Source organism: Pogoniulus pusillus, chromosome 28 (assembly GCF_015220805.1).
Source record: "Pogoniulus pusillus isolate bPogPus1 chromosome 28, bPogPus1.pri, whole genome shotgun sequence".
NCBI lineage: Eukaryota > Metazoa > Chordata > Aves > Piciformes > Lybiidae > Pogoniulus > Pogoniulus pusillus.
In genome coordinates this window covers 8,911,681-8,938,565 of record NC_087291.1, presented here as the reverse complement: position 1 = coordinate 8,938,565, position 26,885 = coordinate 8,911,681, and the positions used below count along the sequence as shown (strand labels likewise).

Genomic DNA, 26,885 nt, shown 5'->3' with positions numbered 1-26,885 from the left:
CCCAGCTGAGTCTAGAAAACCTCCCAGGACGGATACCGTACAACTTCTCTTGGCAAATGCTTCCGCTGCCTCCCAACAGTGAAAAAGGCTTTCTTTATTTCTCTTGATTCCATCTGTCTTTTGTTTCTCAACCTTTAGTCATGCACCACTGAGAAGCCTGGCTCCATCTTCCTAATAACTCCCTCTTAAGTACTGCCAAGCTCTTATTATTTCACCCTCAAAGCCATATCTGCTCCAGATGAAGAAATCCAGTTGTCTGTCTCTTCACTGGCCAAGTGTTCTAGCCCCAAACAATCTTGGTGGCCATCTGCTGAACTTGCTTCAGTTTATTCAATGTCTTTCTTTTACTGGGGGTCTCAAAACTGAAGAGAGTATTTTAATGTGGTCTAACAAGTGTTAAGTTATACCCCAACCTGTTATCATCTGCAAATCTGAGCAACCATTGCTCTGCTGTCTCCTCCAGGTCATTGTTAAGGAAGTTAATCAGGACAAGTTCCATGACAGCCTCCTGTGGCACTTGTTACCCTTGTTACTGAGCCTCTGGGTAGATCACAGTCCATTAACCATTGTCCTCTGGGCTTGACATCCAATACATCCATATGCTAGCTCATCTGGACTGAAACACATGAACCTGGGTAAAAGGACATTGTGAGAATCAGTGTCAAAAGCCTTGTTGTGGTCTATCAGGTTTTTAAAGCCCTGCTACAGTCTTGACATCAACAGCACCCCCCTCATCCACAAACCATTTTACCATAGAAACTGCATTCAGGTTGGTAAGGCACAATTTATTCTTTGTAAATCCAAGCTGACTTTTTCCAGTCACCTTCTCCATTTGCCTGGAAATGTGTTCCAAGATAACTTGCTCCAGGAACCCAAGTGAAGCTGTCTCTCCCATAGATTCCCAAATCATCCTGTCAGGCTTTTCTGAAGATGGGTGCCTTTTTTCAGTCATTAGGGACTTCCTTTGATCTCTGTGAGTTCTCAAAGCTTGTAAGGCTACTAGCCAGCACTCTCATCTCTCTTCGATGTAATTTATCTAGTTCCATGACTTACATGAGCTGAGTTCTCACAAGTAACTTATGTCATAATTTTCATCAACTGATGGTACCTCTCCTTGAACAAAGGCCCGGTAGAGCTTGTTGGTGTAGAATGAGGAAAAGAAGACACTGAGCACCTAAACCAGCTGTGTCAGTTGTCACAAAATCACCTAATCTGTTCAGCAGCAGACCCACATTTTCACTGTTCAGCACTATGAATCTTTCGTGCCTAACTCTTTATTTAGGATGGTACTGTAGATAAGTAGATCCTTTACTAAACTTGTTATTCAAACATGAGGAGTAAACAATTTTTAATTCAACTTCATGTAACTGAACCTTCTACAGCTCATGGTCATGCAGTCTAGCAAAAGAAAGCTGAATATTCTTTATGTAAGAAAGGTTAGTACTTTTGCCCCTGTGAATAAATCTGCACCTGTGAATAAATTATCTTTATTTGAGCTCCTCTCATGTTTTTAGACTTTTTTTTCTTTTGTCATTTAACCCAAATCTCAAAATTTAGTTTTTTTTTTCCCAGATTTGAACAATTACATGGGCTAAGAGTTAAAAATGCACATAGGTTGTGAGCAAGGCAAAACACTAGGTCACCTGAAAACATACATTCAAGAGAACTAAGTTTGAGATAGGCCTCAAGGAAGCACTTTTTTCCCTGGGGTATACCTTATAGAAATAGATCTTTCATTAATACGAGTTTTGAAAGGATGATTTTCTGTTATTGTGCTTCCTCTCCCTCGTAAAGAAAAACAACAAACCAAAACGCAAACCACGTCATAAGGAATCTCACATTCATATACAGAACATAAATTTTGCAGGAAAAAATAGATAAATATTTTCAGTTGCAGCTAATATAATTTCTCTGATGCACACACTGATGGAAAATAGAATTCAAGTATATACACAGAACACCTACAACAATATGTTCAGGCAATTAAAGAAAAATAACAGTACTTCCACAACTAACTATTCCAAACACATGTCATTTCAACTCCTAGCTAAGAGCTGATCATCTTTTGGGAGTATGTCTTTCTGCCTAAAGCATTGCTGAGAAGCAAATTCTGTAGCATTACTGACCTAACCTGAGAGCACTGTGCACTTGCAACCTGCAACAGCTTAATCAGTACCATTCCTAGGTTCACCTGTGACAGCTATTTTTGAACTGGGATGTAAGTCACAGGTGTAAGGGTTTCTGATAGATTTGAGTCAGTAATGCAGCTGGGTAATCATGTTCAAAGGATTAAAAAAAATTAATTTATTTTAACAAGTCCAATTATTGACATTCTAAAGCATTGACAGAGGAGCAGAGGTGGCATAAGAAAATAATACTCCTTTACCTTTTTGGCCAAGTGCAGCCTCCGACCTGCACTTGGTAAAAGGTTGTTGCTTTAGAAGGCTGTACCCCTCTTCCCCAATAATAACCTTGCTAATTGTATAGTGTTGTATACAGTGGAAAGATTTTTCCTGACCCTGCAGGGAACTAGTGCTGTGAAGCGTGAGATTTGATTAGCCTTATTATCTTAGCTTGCCCAGTTACCAATGTTGTAAGCTGCCATGAAATTATCCACCCCTTTTAAAAATAAAGCCATAGTATTTTCCTTGATTATCTTCTCATGTGGAGTTGAATTCCACACGCAAACAGACTTCAGTGATAAAAGCAGCAGAGGAATTAGACATACAGCCTTTTAACTCTGGAGGTACTGTCTCCTTTGACTCTTTCATATTGCCTTTCCATGCAAATCAACACTCTCCTAATTATTGTGGTTTTGATTTCACCTCCCCATGAAAAAGAAAACTTTTTATTTTACTTTCAATGTTTGTAATAATTCACATGAACTTTCAATGAGTTCCTTTGGGATAGTTTGGAAAACAATGCAATTTTGCTGCCTTTGGAGCTTGCATAAAATCTTGAGTAATGCTGTGTGTAAAGATATCAAACCATATTGTATACCAAAAACCCCCAACGACATAGCTCGTTTCTTTGGCACAAATAACTTCATCACAAAGACCCTCACTGTTTTGATGATGCTGATCTTGGATGGTATGCCAGAGGATATATATTCAAATTATTGTCATAAGATTTCCAAATGGTGGTACACACAGCAAAGAAGCTGATACTTCATTGTCTGTAATTGATCAGGTGATGAAGACAGCATATTGTAGGGGTTATCAAACAGATGGAACTCTAGACTACTTTCTTGTCCAAAGACTGATCATAACCAATTATCCAAGTTATACATCAGTAAACAAAAGTACACAGGACATGAGACTTGCAAAGTATGCCAGCAATCAAGCTTAAAGTTTCATTAAAAAGCATGCACTATCTCAAAGTCCTTCACTGTAGGTACTTGACATCTGTTCCTCAGAACAATTAAATACAAAAAGAGGATCTAACCAGAAGCAGCAGCTCTTCTATGCATACGTCTGTTCACTTTGCCAGTAAAATAGACATCACAATAGTAACAGAGAATTCAGGCCCAGAATTCTGCAAGGCATAAGATAAAGAAAAAATCTTCCTAGTTGACACCAGCCAGCAGAACATTTCTGTAGCAAATGTGGCAGTGCTGGTGTGGATTACAGGGTTTGTTTTCCATTTGTACACCCAGAACTGCAGGAGGACTGAAAACAACATCATTCTCCTTTATTTTTTTATCTTCTATGTTTAGGTATAACTCTATACATCAGGAATCCTAGTAAAACCAAGACCCTGGAGCAAGACCTCTACCATGTTAGCTGCAGCACCAGCAGAGATGTATCATGTTAGCAATCCTAGTCTCTGCAGTTTTACAGAGGAGCATCAGACTTCAATAGTGAAATTTCCTTGAGTGAGAGATCTGTATCATCAGAGGCAGAGTTCAAAGCTCTGTGGAGCCATAAACTCCAGTTCGAGCGAATACTAACTGATCAGCCCCAAAGCATCAAGGGTTGAGGCTGACCTACCATACAGTCTTTATGCTCCCTGAATCCTGTAGCTAGACACTGAGATAATCCCTGACATAAAGCAACTTGGCTTTGGGACTATTCTAACTCATGCCTCACTGACCATGATCACTAGCCAGAAATTGCTGGAGCATAAGCCAGCACTGGCCAGGTGTCCAAGTTCTCTACCCTAAATTGAGAACAGGGTGAGGTTGGGCTGAAGTGCAGTAATTGACCATTAAGTGGATAAGAGACACCTGTAGGGTTTTTTTTTTCATTGCAGGAATGATGCAAAGCTATCAGATTGAACTGCACCATCAGTTGGATGACCATTCTTGGATAGGGCATTGGTGTAATGCATAGCATAAGAATGCAAGTAGTGAAGTAAAAAGAATATGATAATTCTGTTAGACAATAAGCACCAATTTCTAAATTCTTCTCTAAAACAATACATCTCTGTTTCTTCTTTGACTGTAATGGGTCACATGGATTATGTGGTGAGTAAAAAATAGTGTGTGAGCATTTGGGACACATTCCCTGAAGGGCTTTAATACATTCAAAAGGCTGTGGAGCAGCCTAAGTACTTTGTGTTTAGGTATTTCTATTACAGCCAAATTGGGACTCTCATGTTTCACAGGTTTGGATTCAAGCTTTGAGTTGGACTGTAACAAGGAACTTCTAAGTTTTGCAGTGAAGTGATTTTCTTTCATTGGCCACGAAGGTAAAGTCAGGATATCATGAAAGATTCCAGCACCAATTGCTGCAACCCTTACTCCTTAAGAGAATAATGTTCAGTCTCCTCAAATGAGGGGACTGTAAAAGAAGTCAACATGACGTGGAGTTGTGAAATACAGGATGAGATGACAGTTATGTGTCTTGCAGCTCTGGTTCAAAAGGTTTTCAATTAGAACGTCACAAGAAATAAATGAAGGATAAAGGAGAGAGAAAGACCTGGAGTTATTTTTCTGAAAGTGAGGATTTTCTGTGCCTATTTTCCCATTGTAGCTGCAGGGATGCACACACCCAAAAGGTGGTATGCTATTACTTAGCTTAGAATGCCTCGTGATGCGTTGACTTCCAGTTTAATAAGGAAAAGATAATGTCTTGTGAAGAAAATTACCAAAAATACTTTCAATTTGGTCTTTCTTTTTTTTTTTTTAGCTGAGAAATTGCAGGAGGCCTGTAAGCTCTTTGGACCTGGAAATGCATAATTCCACATGCTTGTGAAGCTCTCTCTCGGCACAGGGTGGCTACTGTAATTTCAAGAGTAAGTAAAAATGCTTCCTAAAGGAATTTTACATGCTGGTTTCCTAAACTGAGGACAGCAAGAGCTTATTTACTTGGTGTATCTTTATTGGTCAATCCGAAGAAAGTTTTTCACCTGCTGGCTGCTGCTCCACAATTTCTTTAATTATGCCCATCATGTCTGTGCTGCTTATTTTGATCTCTTGGGCTGAATGCAAATGAAGCTTGTTTGTTATCTGGTACAAAGGTACAATCTGAATTTGTGAAAATGAAAATCAATGCCTAGTGGATTTTCTGTTCAAACGCTACCCCCACACAGTTCTGCCTTTCCTTTCTCCCCAGTGGCTCTCAGTGGTCTAACGTGTTATTAGGATCAAGGGAAATTCCGCCCTCCCCCTTACCCTGTGAGAGATTCGGCTTACCCTACGCCAGTGTTTCGCGCACTTGGTGATTTAAGAGGCAGTGCCAAGTGCAACGCTGGCGCGTCCCCTCCTGCCTCGGGCCGAGGAGAGTGCAGCCGTGCTCCTGCAAACACCGATACCAGACCTCGGCAGGGAGTGCGTGTGCTGCGTGCTCCCAGCGTGGGGACACATACAGGCTGCCACGCAACCGCTCGCTCTCCCACCGCAGCCCTCTCCTGCACAAGCACGGGCGCCCTCACAACGCGCTCTTCCACGAGCACACCCGCGCCCACTCACACCCTCCGGATCCCTCCCGGGGCAGCCACACGCTCCCTCCTTCGCACGCACAGACACACGCAGGTGCTGTCACACGCGCTTCGGCTCTCTCACGTACACCGGCACGCAGCGGCTCTCGCACTCGGCAGCATCCCCCACTCACACGCCCGCCGGTGCCCGCCGCTGGGCGGGCGGGGGGCCACGGCAGGGGGCCACGGCAGGGGGCCAGGGCGCAGGCACAGGGCAGGGGGTGCGCGGGGGCCGAGGCAGGGGTGCGCCCCCTGGGCGCCCGGCCGCGTGCTCCTGGAGGCGGGGGAGGTGCTCGCGCGCCACCGCCGCGGAGCCCGCGCGCGCGCCAGGGAGGCGGGGGGGGGGGGTGTGTGTGTGTGTGTGTGTGTGTGCGGGGGGGAGGAGCGCGAGCGCGTGCTACAGCCACGCCGGCGGCGCGCGCCCAGGCGGGCGCAGAGCGGCAGGAGCGGCGGCGCGAGCGGCGGCACCTCTGGCTCGCGCTCTGCCTCCGCCAACCGCCAGCCTCGCGCGCCCGGCTTCGTCGATGGGGCCGAGCGGCGGGCGCTGAGGAGAGGCCGGGAGCAGCCGCCGGTGCCAGCCGGTAAGTTGCGGTACCGGCGAGGAGGTCGCGTGTGCGGGGCGGAGTAGGGGGGGAGGGTTCGTCCGCCTTCTGTTCCTTCACTTCGTGCCGTCGGGGAAATGGTGGTGGAGGCGGGATCCCGCAGCCATCCCGGCCGAGCCCACTTGCCCCCGAGGCCGTGCGTCCGGAGCGGGGAGCGCTGCTCCGGCAGCTGGGGCTGAGGCGCCCAGTGTTCGTGTGGCGTGAGGGGGGAAGAGCCGCCCGCCGCAGGTACCGGTGCCGAGCGGGCCTGCAGGGGAGCGAACATGGCAGCGCCGGAGTCGGGGAACTGGGATTTTTGCCCCCAGAGTGAGGGTTAACCCTCCTCCTCCCGCCTCCGGATGCGCCCCCGGGAGACTCGCTCTTCATCTGCAGCTCCGGATTACCAACCCGCCCACCCTCCTTCCCCCACCCCCTTCCCGGTATTTTCTCTCCAGGAGATTATCAGGTTTCCCGCCCCTCCCTCTCCACGATCCTCCTCTTCTCCCCCATGCCTCCTCCGAGGGGATTATCTCCCCCCTTCTCTGCTAGATTATCCCCCCCCGGTTTCGCTGCCCAGGTCCCTCCCTCCCCGATTATGCCCCTCTACAGCCTCGCCTTTCAGGGATTATCTGATCTGCCTTTGGGGTGAGTCCTCCTCTCTTGATCTCTGCTCCGGCCTTTCCCTGCTTATTTTCTTCCCGAGGAAGTCATCCCTCCCCTTCCGTCTGCCTCTGACTGGGGAAAGGGGAGAAAATGTGGTTGTAATCGGGTGGGCAGGAGTTTCCAGTAGTGCTGTCATCTCCTTGGTCTCCGTACTAGTACTACACGCAAGTAGGTGGTAGGAGAGGCACCGAGGATGTACAGAGCTTGTGGCAGAGTTCAGCCTGTGGCGTCGTGCTCCGTATGCAGGAAAATACCTGCACTCTTACTGCGATGTTACAGCTGTTGATGGAGGTGCTGGTGAAAGAGAGCCCATCTGGATCAGTGTTTTGTAAAGACGTGCACATGCATGGCTGGGTGGTGGATATTGCATGTTAACCAGAAACTGTGCTGAATAAAAGCCGACGGCCCCCTAGCTTCTTTGAGAAAGGTACAATGTACTGGAGTAGCATTATAATACAAGTGCGAAGGTGTATGGATGACATTGCTGCTGGCCAGGGGTCAAAGCTGGCTTTTAAGGCAGTTGGCTTAGGCTGTTGCTTTGTAGCTCGAAGGAGGCAGGCAAAACGTGTCTTTTTCTTAGTCTCTGATGCTTACGTGGTTCATTGCCATTAAGTGAATTTGTTCCCGGGAAAGATAAGGTTTATGCCGTGTGTTTGGCTTCTGTGTGGGTTAGACCATTCTCTTCTGGTTACTTCTGGTCTTACTGCACATGGGATTACAGGAGGAGAGTTGCAGATCTTCTGACCATCTTGTGGCACAAGGCCCAGGGTTTATATCTATTAAACTTCCCCGACTTGGCTTGGAGAGGAGGAGAGGCTGTGAGAAATTGTAGAAAGGCTGAGCAGCTATAAATAGATGTCCAACTAGAGAAGGCTTTGAACAAATCTTACCATACTGCTCCTGAACAGAAAGCGTCTGTTAAACTGGTTGAGTTGACCCTAGCATCATAGTGTTTCTTTTTATTTCGGCTTAAATTGTTGACTTTTAACACATTGACATGTGATTTGACTGTGCCACAAAATTCTTCTTGAAAGTGCCATGGAGAAAATTCTTATTTAAATGAAGTGCTGCTAATTGAAGTCTAGTTTGAGCTCATTTAAATTTGGTTTCTAAAGTACTCTTTAGGTAAATCTCTAATTTCCTTTTCCCTCCCTTGAAATGTTTGAAATTGATGATCTTGCTCTCCTTAATTTGTTCTCAAAGTATTGGTGCTGTCAAAAGTCTGCAGTACTGAGGCATGGTGTCATAATGATGGTACCATTGCTGTTTTTTCATTTAATGTTTTCTAAATGAAACATTTTATTGTATCTTTGTTGTTGAGTTTATGATACTTTTTTGGGGGGAGGTAGTTACTTTTTTTGTGAAACCCTTGGCACCTAAGCAAAAGTGTGGATATTCAGCTTCTTAGAATTCTGAATGCTTGCATTTGTTTCACATCCTATGGATCACTGCTGTTTCAGCCAGTCTTATGAAGAACTGCTACTTATGGAAATTCTTGACAAATATACTGTACCACCCATGTGCAATGATGTCTTTCCTGATGATACATCAGTGGGCTAGCTGTTCATACAAAAAGACTCTAAAATTGTTGTAGATCTGTTGCAAAACATGTACAGTAGACTTTTCCTGAGCTACCTCTTTTTTTTTTCTCTTTTTTTCTTTTTTTTTTTTTTTTAAACAGATAATGGAAACTGTTAGCTTAAATCACAACTTAATCACGTATGGTTTGTCTTTTGAAAATAAAAGAAAGGAAGTAGGGAAAACATGCCTGGCCAATATGAAGGCATATTAACAGAGGCTCATAAAGAGGATGAATTGATGTTGTGGTTTGAGGGGACTGACTGCTACTAGGTGAGGGAAGTATATTTGCTGCAAGAGAGTCATAGGATGGGCAGATGAGTTCTCAATACTACATATACCTGAACTTAATTTTTGCTGCTTATTCTTTCTTTCTTTCTTTCTTTCTCTCTCCTTTTTCCTGTCGTGGCTTGAGATGCTCATGCCTGAGGAAAAGAGGAGTTGAGGTGTAGGAAGAATCTCAACAAGCCAAAAATGTGGCTGTACCAGTAGGAATTGCACAGTATATGTTCTGTAAAATCATCGCTGAGGTAAACTGGTGTCAGTTTGGCCTTGCACATGTGGGGAAATAGAGTTTTTGGAAATACCCTGCAAGTGAAGCAACACAGACACTGCTGGAGTTATTCTACTTCATATTTACACAGAAATATGATGGCGGAGTTAAGAGTGAGTCTGTGAGGGGTGATTTTACTGTCCTCCACAATGTAAGAAACTTGTCCTGGGGAAAAGTGACTTTAGGCTGACATCCAAAGGCATGGTGAAATACAGACGTGTTAGTCACAGACACTATTAGACCAATGTAGTGGTGTGCTTTCATTGACAGGAAGGTATCAGTGTGACTTTTTAATTACAGAATAAATAGTAAATTAGGATTATTACAGAGCTTAAAACTGATCTAAGATTTTATTTAAGTGTGTGCTAGTTAGAAGGCAGTACCAAACAACAGGAACAGAAGGTGTTACTGGCTATCTCTGAACAGTTGCAACTGAAGTCTTTCTAACCTGAAATGGTTCGGGTTCTAGGAGGAGTTAAGAAACTTTTTACAAAGTGGTATCTGATTCCGTGCTCATATCTGCAGTTGTATCTGAGGTTGTACTACAACAAAACTGTTGTCTTTTGCTACAAGATAGGCAAAGTCCCATGATGTTAATGTTCTGCCCTGTGGCTTAAGAATCACTTTTTTCAAAATAAAGCAAGCCTGAATTGTTTAGTTACATATGATGTCATTCTTAAAGAGTAATGGAGACTAGAATAAAGAAAAAAAAAGAAAATGTGAAGTTAGGAGAAGAGTTTTTCCATACCAAAACATTTAAAGTCCTCTTTTGGGTTAATTAGTATCTTCAAAATTGCAACCTGCATTAAATAATAACAATACAAGTTTGAAAGTGAGACAGCATCTACTTTTAAAGTTTTTATTTTTGTTTAATTATTTTCAAGATCTCTTTTGCTTGAAAAAAAAAGAAGAGTATTACATATTGAAAATGTCACAGATATTTAAAGAGCTTGTTTTAATGTTAGTGGCCAGGTGTCATGAAAGCATAGTGAAAATCTGCAATATTCTGAAATCAGATGATATCTCAGATTTACTAACAACAAATGTTATTTAAGAAATTACTTGGATATGTTAAGACTATTGACTAGTTTTGAATTCTGACAAGCAACTGACAGCAGGAATTCTGTGAAATCTATGCTGACTGTGGGGATGTCTGTGTTTTTTGCAAACTTTTTTATAGGGGTGGAGGAAACCAAAACATTGCTCTTACAGCTTTTGCTTACCCAGATCTCAAAGAATCAAATTGCTATTTCAATTAAATTCATTTTTCCGGTAGATGGAGACACAACTCTTGATTTTGAATAGGTTTAAGCCTTTTTGATTCCAAACAGTTTGTCAAAATGCTGTTGAAATAATGAAAATTAGGAGGTAAGAAAAATAGTTAATTTTTTTATTTTAAGATGGTTCATTTTGAGTCTCTTTTGCTGGGATAGTGTCAGCATTCAAATACTATTTCTGTAGTAAGAGTGGCTACTCAAAGAGTTTGGCTTTAGTATTCAATTAGAGTCTTGTCTCCACCCACTGCTCAAATGTCCATTAAGGAAAAGCTAAAGTGATACCGTTTTAAATACCTAAACACAGGATGGAGAAAAGTAGATTGAGAGTAAATAGTCTGAGGGTAAAAAAAGAGAAGCTTTCTTAGGTAAAGCTTTTTCCTAAGAATAACAGCAGTTATGGAGGCACTCAAGTAAATTCGTAGTGGAATGAAAGAGAAATATATCAGTCATTCTTACTATGTTATTGCATTGCTTGATTGATTCCGTGTTCATTAGTTACCAGTATGATTTTCAGAAATATGCATGTGACTATTGTGAGATGTTTGGCATGTAAAATGTCACATAAAAAGTTGTTGATATTTATTTAGTTGGTTTGATGTTTTACAATTGATTTTACATAACTTATTAAAATTCCACTCCATGCCTTTCCTGATCCACTGTTGAAGTTTACAGAAGTCTTTTTTGGCAAGATGAAACTGCTTATACAGCAGAAATTCTGAAGCTGGAAGGCAAACTACAGTTTAGTGAATGAAATGAGTGAAAGTTTATTTCACTTTTCCCAGCAATTTGGGTTGTGTTGTGAACTGTGTTGTAGCAAAACACAGTTGCTGGGCAGAAATTGCTTGAATGGTACGATGCTTATTGTAACCATACTGCTTTCTACAGTTTCACTTGCATTTTTTGGGTCACTAGAAGTGCAGAAGGAGGAGGTGTAATTAACAACTGAAAGTTCAGTTTATGCATTCATTGGTAAAGAACATTCTAGCAGGGAGAAACTGTTAAGTGAAACTTAATGTTTATAGAGTGACTGTAAGACAGTCATCTCAATGCAAATCATGCACTTAGTCAAATCTACTGGTACAGTTTTGCTGCTTACACTAGATTCAGTAAGCAGTAGCAAAATGAGATGAGCAGTGCTTAATTTGATCAGTGAAGCTGTTTCATATAGATTTAATCAATGTGTTTGAGCAACTTCCAGAAGCCTGTTGGTTGACGTAACTGGCATTTGTCATATGTGATCTTTACTGTGAGGACAAATTCTTTGTGTACATTGCTATGTGCGGAATTTAAAACATTGTTCAAGTGAAGCTTATTTATGAGGTGAAACACTAGTGATATTAAGACTGGCTCTGTGATTTCATTTTTTATTTGTTTTATTTTTCCATAGCTTTCTCTGGGGTGGCCCACTTGCTGCACAGATAAAAAAGTAACAGCGCTGTGATTATCTGTAGGTATCTTGGCTCAAGAGTGGCTGCACTCGATCTTAGAGGTCATTTCCAACTCCAACGATTCTGTTATGTTTCTGTGATTCTATAAAGTAACCATACTACGTTTGAGTCACTGTTCTTTGGGAAGCATGATAAAACGGTAACCACTCTACTGGGTTTTGAACAGCATTTGTGTAACATTAGCTGGTCACACAGAGGTAGTGACCCTGCTTGAGTTGTTCTGAATGATAATTGAGAACCTTTGTCCTGCTGCTGCCTGCAGAGATCACGTCAATTTTATGTTCCCATTGCTAGAAGGCAGAAATGTTTGGGTAGTTTTGAGGACAGACAATAAATACACTAAAATAAATATTAGGAGGGGGGTAGGAGAGTAGGTAGAAGAGCTGGCAGTTGAATTGTGTCTTAAGTTCGCCATGTAGTTAGCTAGGAAAAAAAATCTATCCATCCCTCTGTGGATCCCCTGTCCCCCCAACCTTTCACCTCCAGCTCCCAAGATGTTCATCTTAGGAGGCAAGACATTGTTAGAAATCTTGCTATTGGAATGGGAGAATAACTGAATGTGTGCACTGGTGAGAAGGGCAGGAGGCTTTGAGTGTTGTTAAAAAGTGGACAAAGAAGAATTTTATTGTATTTTATTATTTTCAAATTCCGAGTGTCAAATATGAAAGGGCAAAGCAGAGCCCATCCTGTTTCGCAGTAGAAATGTAGCTCGAACACTCCCTCTAGCGGTGTCACTGTGACATCTAAGCTGGGCAAGTGCTCGGGGTCACACTTAGTGCTCCGCGTGTGTGACAGGAGCCAACTATTTTTGTATGAGTGCCTGCGTGCTGAGCAGTGTACAGTGATAAAAAAAGACAGTTCTACTTAACAAGTAACTAGCTAAATACATTAAAAAGAATCTGCTCTAGCAAAAACTTGATAAATGTACAAATCTGGGTCTAGTAATTGGATGAAAAAAGTGAATCTCCCATCCAGTAGTCTATTGCCTGGGGAAGTTGCTGTGATCTGTTTGTTGGAATCTTTTTTGCTGTGGCCTGAAAGCATGTATGATACTGCTAAATAGAGTCTGCTATCTGGGAATTGAAGCATACGTGTTTGCCAAGATTTGGCAAACAGCTCTGCAAATAGCACAGACCAACTAAACAGCAGCAGAATGAAACATGAAGTTCTTGCTAAGTTTACCATACAGTTCTTAGCCTTAGATCAGATTCAGTACCATTACAGTTCAGGAAATCTCTGGACAGCTACGATAAAACTATTGAACATGAGTCTTCAGATGGAAGTACTTCATTGATACTGATGAATAAGAAATGGAAGAAAGAAGGGTGGATTGTTCAGCAGCTGGGCTCCTAATAGAGTAGAAGATCTCAAGATATTTTGTCATAAAGAATTTGAAAGTTCCAAGAGAAGTGAGTGTTTTATACTTGATTCCAAGCCTCTGGTATTATTTCACGTGATTTCTTTTTAACTGTTCAAAACTTTAGCTTCTGGTGCCTAGAAAAGGTCTCTTTTGCAGATGAGGTTAGGCCACATTTGGTCACACATCTTATTTCTTCATAAAGTCTTTGAAACTAGTTTGTATCACAGTGAGATTGTCAGAATGATGCTCTTAGGTCTTGCTATTAATTTGAGATGTGGAATTAAAACACTTTATGTTGACTTTGAAGTGAGTTAGAGCTCGTAAGAATACAATGGAGTTTTTTTAAAAAGCAGTTTCATTTGTAAGGTTCTAGAAAACCTGTAGAGAGAAACTCCCAGTGAAAGCAACAGGCGTTTTTAAATTTAGGATTTTTTCTGAGGGTTAGAGTAGTCACAAATGTGGCAGGGAATACTTTCACAAGAAGTCTCAAAACATTCTGCTACTTACAATGTATGGACACTGTATAGAAAAGTGATACTATGTGTCTGTTCGTGCTTGACCTCTGATGTTCACAGTCTTATTGATTATACGTACCTGCTTACCACCATCACATCAGACCATTACACAGAATGTCTCCTTTTGTACACAAAATTCCTTTATCAGATTCATGCTATTATAAAGCTTTATAAATTTCAAATAAAATAATTAGATAGATAGATAGATAGATAGATAGATAGATAGATAGATAGATAGATATATAAATCAATCAATCAATCTCTTGGGTCTCCCCACCCCAGGCATAAGTGATTTTACTTTACAAATATAATTACTGTACTTCAGGAGGTATTCTCTCTGGACAACCATAGACTAGTTTGAATTTGATTACTCTGTTTTTTCCTCCAGGGTAAGTTAAGAAGTTGAGTTTTATTTTTCTGTAATTACTTCAAAATGTGTGTAAGTTTTAATGCTTGCTATTCTTCTTTATTACTAGACTGGGATAGGTAAGAATACTTGCATTTTAAATGTTAGGTTTAACTGTGGTTTTTTTTTAACCTGTAATGCATTTTGTGGTGTTTGTAGTTTTTTGGGTTTTTTATTTATTTATTTATTTTTAAATTTTTTTTAAATTCCCCTTAGGTATGTATCAGCTCTACCTTTGGAGCCTATCTTGTATTTATTTAGTCTCAGTTGTAGAATTTCTTATTTTGTAAATACTGGGAATATTTACTTAATAAGCAGAGAGTAGCACATTAAATCTTTCAGTTTTGACATTTGAATAAGTGTAGCTACGGCAATGTTTTCATCAGTTTGTATTTCCAGAGTTCTGAGTTTGCAAAACTTTCAAGTAGTTTGGCAGCAAGCTGCATGAATATAAAAAGTGACTGCATTTTACCTCTATTACAAAATCTTGAGACAGAAAACCTCTGAAATAAACAGAGGAGCAGAGTTAGTCTTGGGAGGTACTGCTATACTCCAGAAAATGTTTTTCCCATTTTTCTTTGTGAACTTCAGCAGGAAGGGTAATTTTCAGGATGGATGGTTGTGTACCATGGTAGTACATTGTCGTATATGCTTTTATATAAATGGCCTGTTTCTATTTGGATTTTGCTTGCTTTAAGAAGTAGCTATGCATGTAAGCATAGTTCAGAGAACTAGAGGTTGTAGTTCAGGTCAGATGATGATTTTGTAAGAGAAGATGAATTTGAAAGTGAACGTCATTGTTTCAGAATACAGTACTGTTTTGAAGTAGACAGAAGGAAATCTTTGATGTTTTGAGGTCTCAGGACATGACTTCCTGTTTCTGTTGAACACAAGACTAGCCAGGATACCTGTAGAGGCAATTCATTTGAATTCCATAGTTGACATCTCACATTGCAGTGTAGTAGCCTTATATACCAGTGAGACATTTGTTTGTTAAATGCAACATTAATGAGTAAAAGTTGTTACTTGCATTGTCAGTGAGTCATGCAGTCTAGCTACACTGCACTCGGATCCATTACAAACCTGAAAGTATTTGGGTGCTCTTTAATATGGTAAGTTTTCAAATTATAAGACCTATCATTGAGTCAGACCAGAGGTCCATCTAACTCCATATTTTTTCAACATTCAGTGAAACTTCTGAAACCATTCAGAACATAGCAGGAGCTCTCCTGTTAACTCTGTCTTTGAGGAGATTTTCAAGAAGACATGGCTGGGGCCAGAAAATACAGTGTCTGGATTGTTTTAAATTCAGCATCCAGAAAGGGATAAAGAAGCATGCAATGGTCTCCAAGTGCCTGGACATAATTGGCTGAAAACTGGCAGAGAATTTCATTGTGCTGATCTGCAACAGTGGCAGAGTCCAAAACTTAATATGTTGTTCACAACTGAAATAACATCTTATGTAATTGCTTTGGGCTTGCACATTAACAGATCTGATTGCTTTGCATAGTAGATTGAAAATTAAGACAGCAGAATGACTGATAGTGCCAAAAGCATGAGACTAAATTCTCCAGAAAGTCTGCCCCCTTGTAGACCACAAAGATAATGTATTTGCCATCATTTCTCTTTCTTTGCTTTTCTACAAGTCATTAGAGAGTCAACATAAGTGAAAGAGGATGATCTAGATTGTCAGGAACAGGTAAGCAGCTTCGGGTATTACTAGCTGTTCAAAAAACTTTCCTTCTCCTTCCCATCACATTGAGGAAATATTCTGCATCAGACTCCTTCTTCTGATCAATGTGATTCTTGCTGTATGTTGAAATATTACTCATTTGAACTGAATGGGGTTATTATCAGTAGTGGAGCAGAGGTGGCAGTTGATCCATTAAATGCTCTTGTTTGTATGTGTCCAAGTGGCTGCCTTCATACATACATATATATACACACATACATAGAGGGCATTTTTAGTGACATACAGTATTTTATATGCATTGAGTATATGTGCATATATACATGTATGCATGCATATATATATATATCACAGTATCATCATATCTTTAGAATTGAAATGCTTAACTGTAAACAAAAAACCCAGCATCCATAGGATGTCTAGGAAAGTATGAAACCAAAATAAACATACATTATATTTTCCCCAGGTAATCTCCCAGACTTTTTGAATGAAATGAGATTTATGGGTTATGTAATTCATATTGTGTGCTTATGCCATTCAGGGTGCTTCCATTTCAAAACAGGACTAGTATTCATATATAAATGGGTACTGTGCACTGGAGAACTGTTTGATTAAACATGAGAAACTCTTATCCTTGGACTGGGTTACTCTTTAGTTTCTTTGAATAATTGATACGGATTTTCTCTGGAGTGCCTGATAACTGAGATGTGATATGTGCATCATTGTAGCCTACTGTGAAGTTTGAGTCAGTATTAGTTCTGGTTTTGGCAATAGAGCTGGTGGTTAAGTTTGTAGTGGATTAATGATTACCCATATATGTAATTGAGGAAACATGTCAAACTAACCATGATGCCATCAGCCATCCTGTGTAAGGTCGACCTAGCCTTGGCCAAGATCTTCATGTAGCTTTAAGGCTTTGAAGCTTCTTCTGCTCTTGGTGTGAGCTTTAATGTACATAGAAAGGTAGAGTGTGATGGGGGTAAATGAAAAACATTTTAATAGTTTGAATTTTGGGTTGATTTGTCATAGAGTCCTTTGAATTTACAAGTGGTCATCTGAAGCTAAAGGAAAGACTTCTAGGTTAGCAATAAAAAAAACTCTTTCAAGCCAGACTGACAGTATGGTGTCCTTGTTCTTGGAAACAGATCTTCAACCAATTTGTGGAAATGCATAGATGATAAGGAAAGAGTGATCTGGTTTAGAATGACGTGATTCAGAAACTTTATTCCTAGAGTCCATCTTCACGTTGTCCTATATCTATACTTCAGGAGGGCAACTCTTTCTCTAACTATTGGTACTTCTTGCTCAGAGAAGTGATGTTGGTGTATAAAATTTCCATTCTCAAAACCAGCACAAGTTTGGTTTTCTGGCATCTTGAAAGTGAAGTTTGACTAGACTTTTCTCTTGCTGAAGTAACAGGTCCTTTGGAACAGAATGGACAAAAAGTGCAGCACACATATACTCCTTTTCTAGAAATAAGAGGAAAAAAAAGGAGTAAAATTTACTAGATGTATGTTGAATAGTGTCTGTTCAGGTGGTGCCCAAAAATACTGCATCTGAAGATATTGAATGCATCATAAATCTATCTAATATTATCCAGAATTACTATACGTGGCTATCTCTGACCAAAATTAGAATCCTCCAAAGGTTTTATTGCATAATTTTTGGAGTCCAGTGGCAGCTTCTGACTGAGTTAACAAAGGTGAAGAAAGGCAAAAGAATTTAAGAGTCATCAGGACTCTAGATCTTGGTCATCTTTTAAAAGAGTTTAAACACATTAGAAAGATCTCTGGATGTCTGTCAGCACAAATTGTTTTTTTTTTCAAACCACTCATCCTTTTAGTGCAGCTAAGCCACCGTTTTGGTTTTAATTTTTACTCTGTTTTTTAAGTGTTTGGATGTGATTAAGAAATAGGAAGAGTATTTTCTTGGATGAAGAGAAATACACAGTGAATGGAAGGATAGTGGAAGAAGTATATATATGAGTTTGAATAACTTTTGTGGACCAAATGGGTTAATCAGGAGTTAATATGTGACATTTCACAGTCTGTACTTAACAAAATATATGCAAATACCTCTTGTCAGTGTCTTTTGAGAGGATCTGAAGGTATAAAGCTCAGAATGAGTCTTTCATTCAAGTAGGTCACTTCCTTCTTTTTTGCTCTTTTTCTCTGGCCTAATTCCCAAACCCAGCTTTTAAGAGATGCCTTAACTTTGAAGTCACAGTGCCTACTTACCTGCTGTAGCTGAACATATACTTAAATAATTTCAGATATATTTTAGCAAGTCCCAGTTCTCTGTAATATTGTGTAATGAACTTTTTTAAAGGCAGTAGGCTTAAAACGGAGCAAAATGAGTGGCAAGTTGAACCTCTGTTAGCTTTGGAAACCTCCCTCTCTTTCCTATCAAGCAAGGTGTAGTAGTAAGCATAAGGTCAGTTTCCAGGTAGAAGTGCCAGGCTGTGTACCCGAAGATGGGGGAAGCAGTGGCAGTCCCAATCAAACACTACCCCTTCCAACATGATGAAGGCACTGTCTTTCTTTTTTTTTGTTAGACTACAAAAATGTCAAGCAGATGTGGTTCCTGTGCTGTTTGTTAGAAGATGCTGTAAGCCATACATTTTTTCTTCTTCTTCTCGAGCCACTCCTTTTGCTGTATCCAGGTTTTCTAAATTCTTCATAATGTGTTACCAACTTTTCAGACAATTTTCCCCCTTTGATTTAATACATTTCTAAAGAATTTGTTATTAAGATAGGAACTCATGATTTCTGGGCATCAAACAAAAAAAATTTACTTTTGTGTCAGTGTTGGAAGGACAACCCACTTTGCTTTGTATTGTAAGGTTTGAATTTTGGCTAAATGTTTTGAATACTGTTATTGTGGTGTGTGTGTGTTTGCACATGTGTGTTATGATGGCTGGTATAATTTGGAAATGTATGAAGCAGATGACTGCCAAAAAACCCCCACAAGACATAATCTGACACTAAAATGATCTTTAATTTTTGCATATCAGCAATGATTAAACTCATTAAATTATATTTTCTACCCTTCTCAAAACCATAATCCAACAAAAAACTTCAAAGGATTAAAATCAGCCAATTCTTGTACAGTGATATCTTTCTACAAATACTGTGCATGTAATTTTGTTTGGGTGCCCATCTGTTGTAGAATCTGACTCAAAAGTCATAGGATGCTGTGTCTTGCTCTGCAGTTAGCACTGTAGCTTCAACTAAATTTCTTTAGGGAAAGTGAGAATATCTCAGATGCAGTTGCAGAGATATTTTTGTGCTTCAGATTTATGGCAGAGTCCTGCAGTTCTGCTGAACTGGCAAATTCATGCTGTGTTATCCTCTTCTCTTCCTGCCAGTCTTTTTCTGTGTTTGTCATACAGGAAAACCTGTATCCATCTGTTCTTAGAAAGCTCCATAACTGAAGAGCAGGACTGGTAGAATTAATTTGCTGATTTATTTATTTTTTTAAGTCTTCATGAAACTTTAAATCAAGAGACATCTGACATATCTGCTTAAAAACATTCTGTGAATGTTCCTTTCTCGCAGAAAAAATACCTGTTTAGGTGTCTGCCTAGAACAAAACCTGTCTGCTGAGCGAGTGATGGACTTGGTTAGGGAAAAATAAGGAAAACTGACAGACAGTGTTTTATCTCTAAGTCTTCATGCAAATACTTTAGGAGAAAAGTTCTACATTTTTCTACTGTCAGTATTTTCTTTAGAACATATGAAAATAGTTTTTGTTTTGTACTTAAGTTTAGACTTTCTTTTCCCATGTACATTACTACTTAGTATGGGTCATTGACTGGTTTTGGCTTTAATATCAAATAACTGTCCTGGGACTTTGATTTGACATCTGTCATACACAGCAATAGTATGTGGGTAATTAAACTCAGTTGTTTGTCTTGAGGCAATTAGTGGATGTGGTAATTTTATTTGGTCTCACTACCTGTAGAAACAGAGAAGACTGACACCTCATGAATCTAGAGAGATGTAAAATCCATTGGCACAAAACTCAGTTTATTGCTGGCAGTGAACATCCAAATTGCTATTTCTGTATCACAGTTCACTCACACACTGAATCTTAAGTTTGTATTTCTGCAATGTCCACTTTATCCCTACACTTATTTACACTCTTGTTGTTTATATAGCATACATAAAAAGGAATTACATGGACTCAGTGTATGTGTTTATAATTATTGTTAGTGCAAGAGAAGTGTAACAAGCACATGAAGCCAGGAAGCTACAAGACTTGTTCAGTGTGCTAACAATTCATTTATTAAGCACAGGAAAATCACGGGTTTGAGCACATGCGAAATGTATAATTGCATTGTGAATTTCAAGTACTTAAATCTGTATTAAAACAATTACTATTACACTATTTAATTCTCTACTCATTCAGCCATAGTTTAATCCCATGTTAAGCCCAAGTGATCCATGCTTGATTGTATCTTTTTCATTTCTGGCCCTTGACATCCATTGTTTTGGACAGGGGATGGGAACTAATTTGAGAAAGTATTTTTTAAATACAGAGACCTGGCTTCTTTTTTGAACTACTGGCAGAAACTCATTCACACCAGTCTCTCTGGTATTAAAAAGCAAGTGTTGATTCCTTCTGTGTAAAAGCTGGCTTCTCCGAGTCTGAAAACTTATGCTGGGAAGTGATGTGGTATTTAAATCCTAACACTGTTTAGAAAAAGAGACTCTGCCAGAGTTCCTGCAATTGAGAGAGCTTCTTTCATAGTTCAACTGCTTCAGTCATTGAACACAGACTCCTTTTTATGGGATCAAGCATCATTGCTATTTGCTGCCATGACAAGTTTCTGTAGAGATATAATACATATAATAAATACTCAGTGCCAGCAGTAAACTTGATTTATGGAAAGGATAGTATATTAATGAAAACAAAAAGATATCTTTCCAAGCAGTGTGTTATTATTATTGCTGAAGTCTCTTCCTTATTCCAAAGGAGGTTTCAGCTTGAAGATTTGATGCTTCTAATGGATCTCTGAGTGCAGACCAATGCTAGTAGATGGACCAGCAAGTCCAGTGAGTGCTTGCCTGGCTGTGAACAGGCTGTTGGACTTACACCTTTGTTAGTTAGTGTGCCGTTGAATCTATTCAGGAACAGATGTTCTGGCAGTCTGCCTGCATGTGGTTTACTTTCTTTGTCTCCTCAAGCTATTTTGCCCCTCTCAACCTGACCAAACAGCAAGCTAAAGTCTATCATGCTAGCAGCACGGAGCTGAAGTGTAGGATGCTCGTTGCTGAGCTATCAGGATCTGTTGATTTGGGGAAGGGCAACCCTGACCTGTTTAAATATATCATCTGCTCTTTGAGGAGAAACAGCCAGCCAGATTCTATGCTGAGTATAGGACTGGTTCTTGCAGCACATGACCAGTGGAACGTGTGAAAGTATGCTGAGGACCATGTTAACAGAGAGGGTGTCTGAAAAGTTGAAACAAAATCAAGACTACATTTAGGTTTGGGGCATGTCTCTAGGAATAATGTAGTGGAAAATGAAAGAAATGTGTCTGATTGTTTGAAAAATATCTGAACAGGTTTATTTCCTTTCTATAAAGAGCAATTTGCATTTTCTGAAAATACAGATGACACCAAGTTAGGTGGAAGTGTTGATCTGCACAAGGGTAGGGAGGCTCTACAGAGGGACTTGAATAGATTGGATCAATGGGGGCCAATGTTAATGGAATGAGTTTCAACAAGGCCAAATGTCAGGTCTGGCACTTGGGTCACAGCAACCCCAGGCAGTGGTACAGGCTTGGGAAAGTGTGGCTCTTTAGAAAGCTGTCTAGCTGAAAGGAACCTGGGGACTCTAATCAACAGACAGCTTATAGAGTAAGATTATCAGTTGGACTTGGTGATCCTGAGGGTCTTTTCCAATTTGAATGATTCTTAAACGATTCTTAAACCGTAGTTTGCTGCAGACTTTTAAAATTTGTGATGAAGAATATGACCATATAACTTCAGTGCTTAGTTCGTGTGAGACAATGACTGCTCCATCTGTTTGATGCTTATTGCCTTGTATCTGCTGTGTGACATGTCTGATGCGATAGTACTTTTTTTCTCTGTTGCCAGTGGTTATGAATTTCATGAATATTTTTTGACCTTGTAACATCCAGAAAGTGTTGGATATCGTAGCATTGTGGAAAAATTGTCCTTTTAAAGTTCACTTGGGAACTTGAGGGTAACTTCATATTAAATTATTTCACAATCTTAAAGTTTATTGTGTCCTAAGAACCAGTTTATCCATTGGAAGATAAATTGTGGTCTTTTTATGTATCTCTTGGCCAAAATACTCTTCTAGTAAAGAGGAATTTAATGAGCAGAAACTACTATGGATGACACTGACCTCTCTGAGAATCTGTTTAGTGTGATGAGACAGTCCTCTCAACTGCCATGCTGATGATGGCTGGCAAAGCAATTCTCTTTTCCAGGTCAGGACCCAGGCTTCATAAAACCCTCTTGAGGAAAAGCTGAAATATGGAGTTATTTTCCTCTTGCAGTGGAGTTCCAAGGCTGGGGATGGAGGATAATCATGGTCCCAAACATGCCATTTCCAATTGTATGTGGGAGGACTTTATTAATATGTTATTTTAAGAGTCCTTTCCACTTCTTCTCTGTTGATAACATTAGTAATTCTAACTATTGATACCAGGTAACTGTCCCTTGAAATTTGTGCAAATCTGAGAGATTTCATTATCTAAAACCAGTGGAGTTCTTGTCTCAGGTAGGTACTGCTTGCACTATCATCTTCCTCTCCTCTCCTCATTCCTCCCACCTTTCTTGGAAACCCTTAAGCAGGGGATGGTAAAAGCAGAACAGAAGACTTGAGTCACAACCATGAGAGTTTATGGCTTTTATGGTTTCACAATAAATGAGGTTGCAGAGAGTTTGCATTTAAGGATATGTATGACTTGCTTTTAAGAAACAGCAATTGCAGTTTGGAGTCTAGAAAGAAATTACCCTACATTCTCTCTTTTCCCCCTCATTGTAGACTTTCTGATGTTCCAGATGCACTCAAAAAGCCAAGTTTCACTATGGCCTCATTTTTACAAGAAAACATGTTACAAAAGACATCAGGAAAGATAAGTCAAAGTTGTCATTTTAAACCTTTCTGCTTTGAGTTTTGCAGTGAACTGTCCAGGAAGAAAAGTTCATCTGACTTTGCATGTTCCAGAATTTCTCTAACAATTAAAAAAAAAAAAAAGAAGAAAATAATTGAACTGAAGAAGTGTTGAATTTGGTTTTTGCAACAGCAATTGAGGGAGTCATTTCTGTTATGTGAGTGGCTGAAGTCTGTACTTGAATAGTTACTGTGATCAAAGAAAAGAAATAAACTGAGGTGAGGTGACTGCCTTCCATGGGATTGGAAGAACAGCAGCAGATTATACCTGGGCATGTAATGTCTTTCTAACTTCCAACTTCAGTCTAGTAGTAAGCCGTACTTCGTTTAAGTACCTTCTTTGGATGCTGGGAGTGGAGCCATCAGTAGTTGTTGGAAACAAGATTTTTGCTTATATATAAAACTGATAGTTTTATTTCTGAGCATGAGCTATTACTTCCCTGTCTCTGAATTTTCAGTTATGTCTTTGAGTTTCTATCATCCAGTATCCCACTTGCCAAGGGAAAGTGTTGATGGGAAAGATGGTTTGAACTCATTGTGTTATTAGAAAACCTGTAAATACTTGGTCACAAGTTACTCACTGCAACTTAAAAGGTCACTTAAAAGTTCTCAGCTCTGCTTCAGAAGTATGTGAGTGAAAATTCAGAAGTTTTTAGGCAAAATTTAGTGACAGCAAACCTGGTATTCTAAGGACAGTAAACAATTTCAAACTTGTCACTGTGCATCGGGGGACAAGTGCAAAATACTCCTTTGAAGATAACCTTTGCATTTTCTGTGCTCCTGCTCATCTTATAAACATGGAACATTGTCCTTCAGTGCTCACAGCATCAAGTTAGAAACTGACTTGAAAATGGTTGTGATGAATGTTCAAAATGAACATTCAAAGTGATCATTTATTTAAAAATGAGTAGTTCTTAATGCAAGCTGTTCCAAGAGCACTAGAAATATTTTTCTCTATGTTTTCATGCCCAGGTAGTCTTGAATAGAGATTAAATTTTCCCACATTTAACTAAGCAGTCGTGATCCTAAATAAATCCTGACAGCATATTGTGCGGAAGTAGTCTAGAAGGTGAAATGTATGACTGAGTGCAGTGTGACTTACTCCATGGAGTTTTTCAGTTCCCTTCAAAGTCTTGAGTGTCTTGGTGATATTTTTATTTCTTTTCCAGGATTCTTGAACACACCTTTTAAAGGACTAAAGGAAAGCAACTGAGAATAATGAATAGGTACTGTGTTAAACTAAAATAAAAGTTTAGACAAGAGTGTCTTTACTGGGCATTCGTGTAGGTCAAGCATTTAACTTGCCATCGTGTTTTGCCATCCCTGTATTAAAGTACAAAGGTTTTATGCGGTATTTTTCGCCATTTAAAAGCATCAGCAGTATTGTTCTGGAAACAAATTTGGAAAAGCTGGTTTCTATTCACTACATCACCACTAAGATTCCAACTGTGTTTTGGTAAATTTTTGTTGTGGATATGGCATTATCCTGTGCTTGGAATAAACATGAACTGAATCATATGACAGGAGTAGTAAAGAAAGCTTTTTTTCTTTCTGTTGCATTTCTTTCTGAGCCATAACATTGTTCATTTAGCAACTTGATTTTACAACTTCCTCATAAGTTTGCTTTGGGCAGAGATAGGGAGTGCTTGCAAGACAGAGATTAGTTTAGTGGAAGTGGAAATGCTAGAGTTTGGGAATGAAATTCAAATTAATTCTCCTGGAAAGTGTACCGGGTGATCATGTGAAAATGAAAACCAATGTCCTGGCCCAGAAATACTTTAATTTACATTTTATTGATTTTCATTTAATGTGTCTTAAATTTACAGAGGAAAATGTTCGGTGAATTAAGTGAAAACTTCTCTGTGGAAGTTTTACGTAGTGGATCTTTTTCCTACTAGAGAAATAGATTAGATACAGTCATCAAATATATTTACTATTTTAAATTAGAATCACTGTCATTTTTGACTAAAGAATGTTTTGAAGTAGTCTAAATTGTTTCTAAAGTGCTTTAATTTAATTTGCTCTCTAAAAAGCTGTCTTGCATTTCTTTTTTCTTTGTATGAATTTATTGAGCAATTTTCAAATGCTTGGGCAGTATCCATAACAGAACCTCAACTAAAAATATTTTTATGTCTGCATTGATGCAGATCTAATTTAAGTACTCTAGTGTTTTAGATTGGAAGGGATAATTCAACAAATACTTTACAATAATAGACATCCAAACCACGACATGCGTGAAATATTAAAATATGTGTGTGATTGTTGTTACTGACGTGGCTATGTCATAATGGGGCAATCAGATTTGAATGCACTGTATTTGGGTGCTTTAATTTAAAAAAGCATTCTCCTGTTATGAAATAAGTCTGAGAATGTGTTTGTAGAGCTTTACTTATCTCATCAAAACATCATAAAATTCTTAATTGTGTGCTGCCTGCATTTAAAGCTGTAGAGGGAAATAGCATTGGAAGCAGCAGTAGTATCTGGATGAATGTTGGTTTCTGGTAAAATTAATTATCTAAGCATTTCAAATGAAGCAGAAGTGGATCAAAATCAAAATGCCAAAAACTGATTTGAAGCCTAGAATAATAGCAGTGGGACAAAATCTACATGTAGTGTTTTGCTCTTAACAAAAAGTACACTGTCCAGCTACGGAGTTAAGCACTGGGTGAGACAGAGGTTCAAAATGATCTTTTGTATTTTTTTGTGACAGACTGCTAGATTGAGCTGAAAGTATGATGTAACTGTGAGAAAGTCAAAACAGATCTCATAATCTATCTGTAGAAAGGGAAGAATTAATGGTGTTGTGCAAGGCACTCACGAAACTCTTGTCTAATACTTTTTGCACAATTCTGACTCCATATTGAAAAAAGAATAGAGGAGGTACAGGGCAGTTATGCCAGGGAAGCTTCTTTCCCAGCCCTTGTAGGAGAGGGGAAATTGTCATCTGTAGGGCAGAAAATTGCCCCTGCTTTTAGGCTAGAATAATGAAAACTGAGGTATTGTTTGCTGGATGTAAAATTTGGGTTAAGAACAGGGATAAGAAAGAATTGTTTAAGCTAGATTTCATATTAACCAAAGTTAAGAAAATGTCCAGATATCTGAAGTGTGGATTTTCTGTGTGGTATTCTGTTAACTGATCAGATGGAAGAATGCAACGTTGCTGAGATGCAATATCCAGTGGAACCAGCCAGATGTCTAGTGATCAGATTTATCATGAGTCTCTAGAAGTGCAGAGTATTGTTACTTTGCTATGCAATACAGTATTGAATTTTATGTATTAGAAGTAGCTTATCTTGTTTGCAAACGTATTCCAAACACATTAAAATTTAGCTTTTCAGACACTGTTGTGAGCCAAGATATTTGCATTGACAGTAGAGTGCTTTAAAATCCTTGTGAATTTTAGATTTTTTTCTTTGAAATTGTGCCTAGATAAAAGTACGAATAGTTGAAGAGAAATGTTCAAAGCAGAACTTGAACCTTCTGCTTCCTTGCTGCTGCCATGCCTGTTCTTAGAAGCAAAACATTAAACTCAAAAGTTCTGCCTTGCCTTTATCTACTATGACAATGTTGGCTGAAGACCAGATACAACCATGTAGCACTTAAAGTGGAATGCTTTCCATTTGGAAGGGTGTTCACTATTTTTCCTTCAGATCTAAATTTAGTACTTTTGTGAAGAAGGGATCTGATTTTGGAAGATCTCTTCAGTGATTTTCATTTGGGCTTAGGGTAAAGTTGTCATTGGG

General features: G+C 39.4%; 1 protein-coding gene and 1 long non-coding RNA gene across 4 annotated transcripts in view; one reads left to right on the top strand and one right to left on the bottom strand.

Moving 5' to 3' along the window:
* Positions 1-293: 293 nt before the first annotated feature.
* Positions 294-5,938, bottom strand: LOC135187979 (uncharacterized). Its single transcript, XR_010307525.1, has 2 exons — positions 5,636-5,938; positions 294-631 (listed from the first exon to the last, which is right to left on the bottom strand). It is a non-coding gene; the product is annotated as an uncharacterized LOC135187979 (long non-coding RNA).
* Positions 5,939-6,421: 483 nt separating this feature from the next.
* The window catches only part of PALS2 (protein associated with LIN7 2, MAGUK p55 family member), a 56,999-nt gene continuing 36,535 nt past the window's right edge, over positions 6,422-26,885 (top strand). For 2 of the 3 annotated variants that reach the window (XM_064167045.1, XM_064167046.1), the window contains exon 1: positions 6,422-6,500. The gene's annotated coding sequence lies outside the window, so the exon portion shown is untranslated. Of the gene's footprint in view, positions 6,501-24,311; positions 24,369-26,885 lie in introns of all 3 variants that reach the window. The other variant, XM_064167047.1, reaches the window with a different exon arrangement.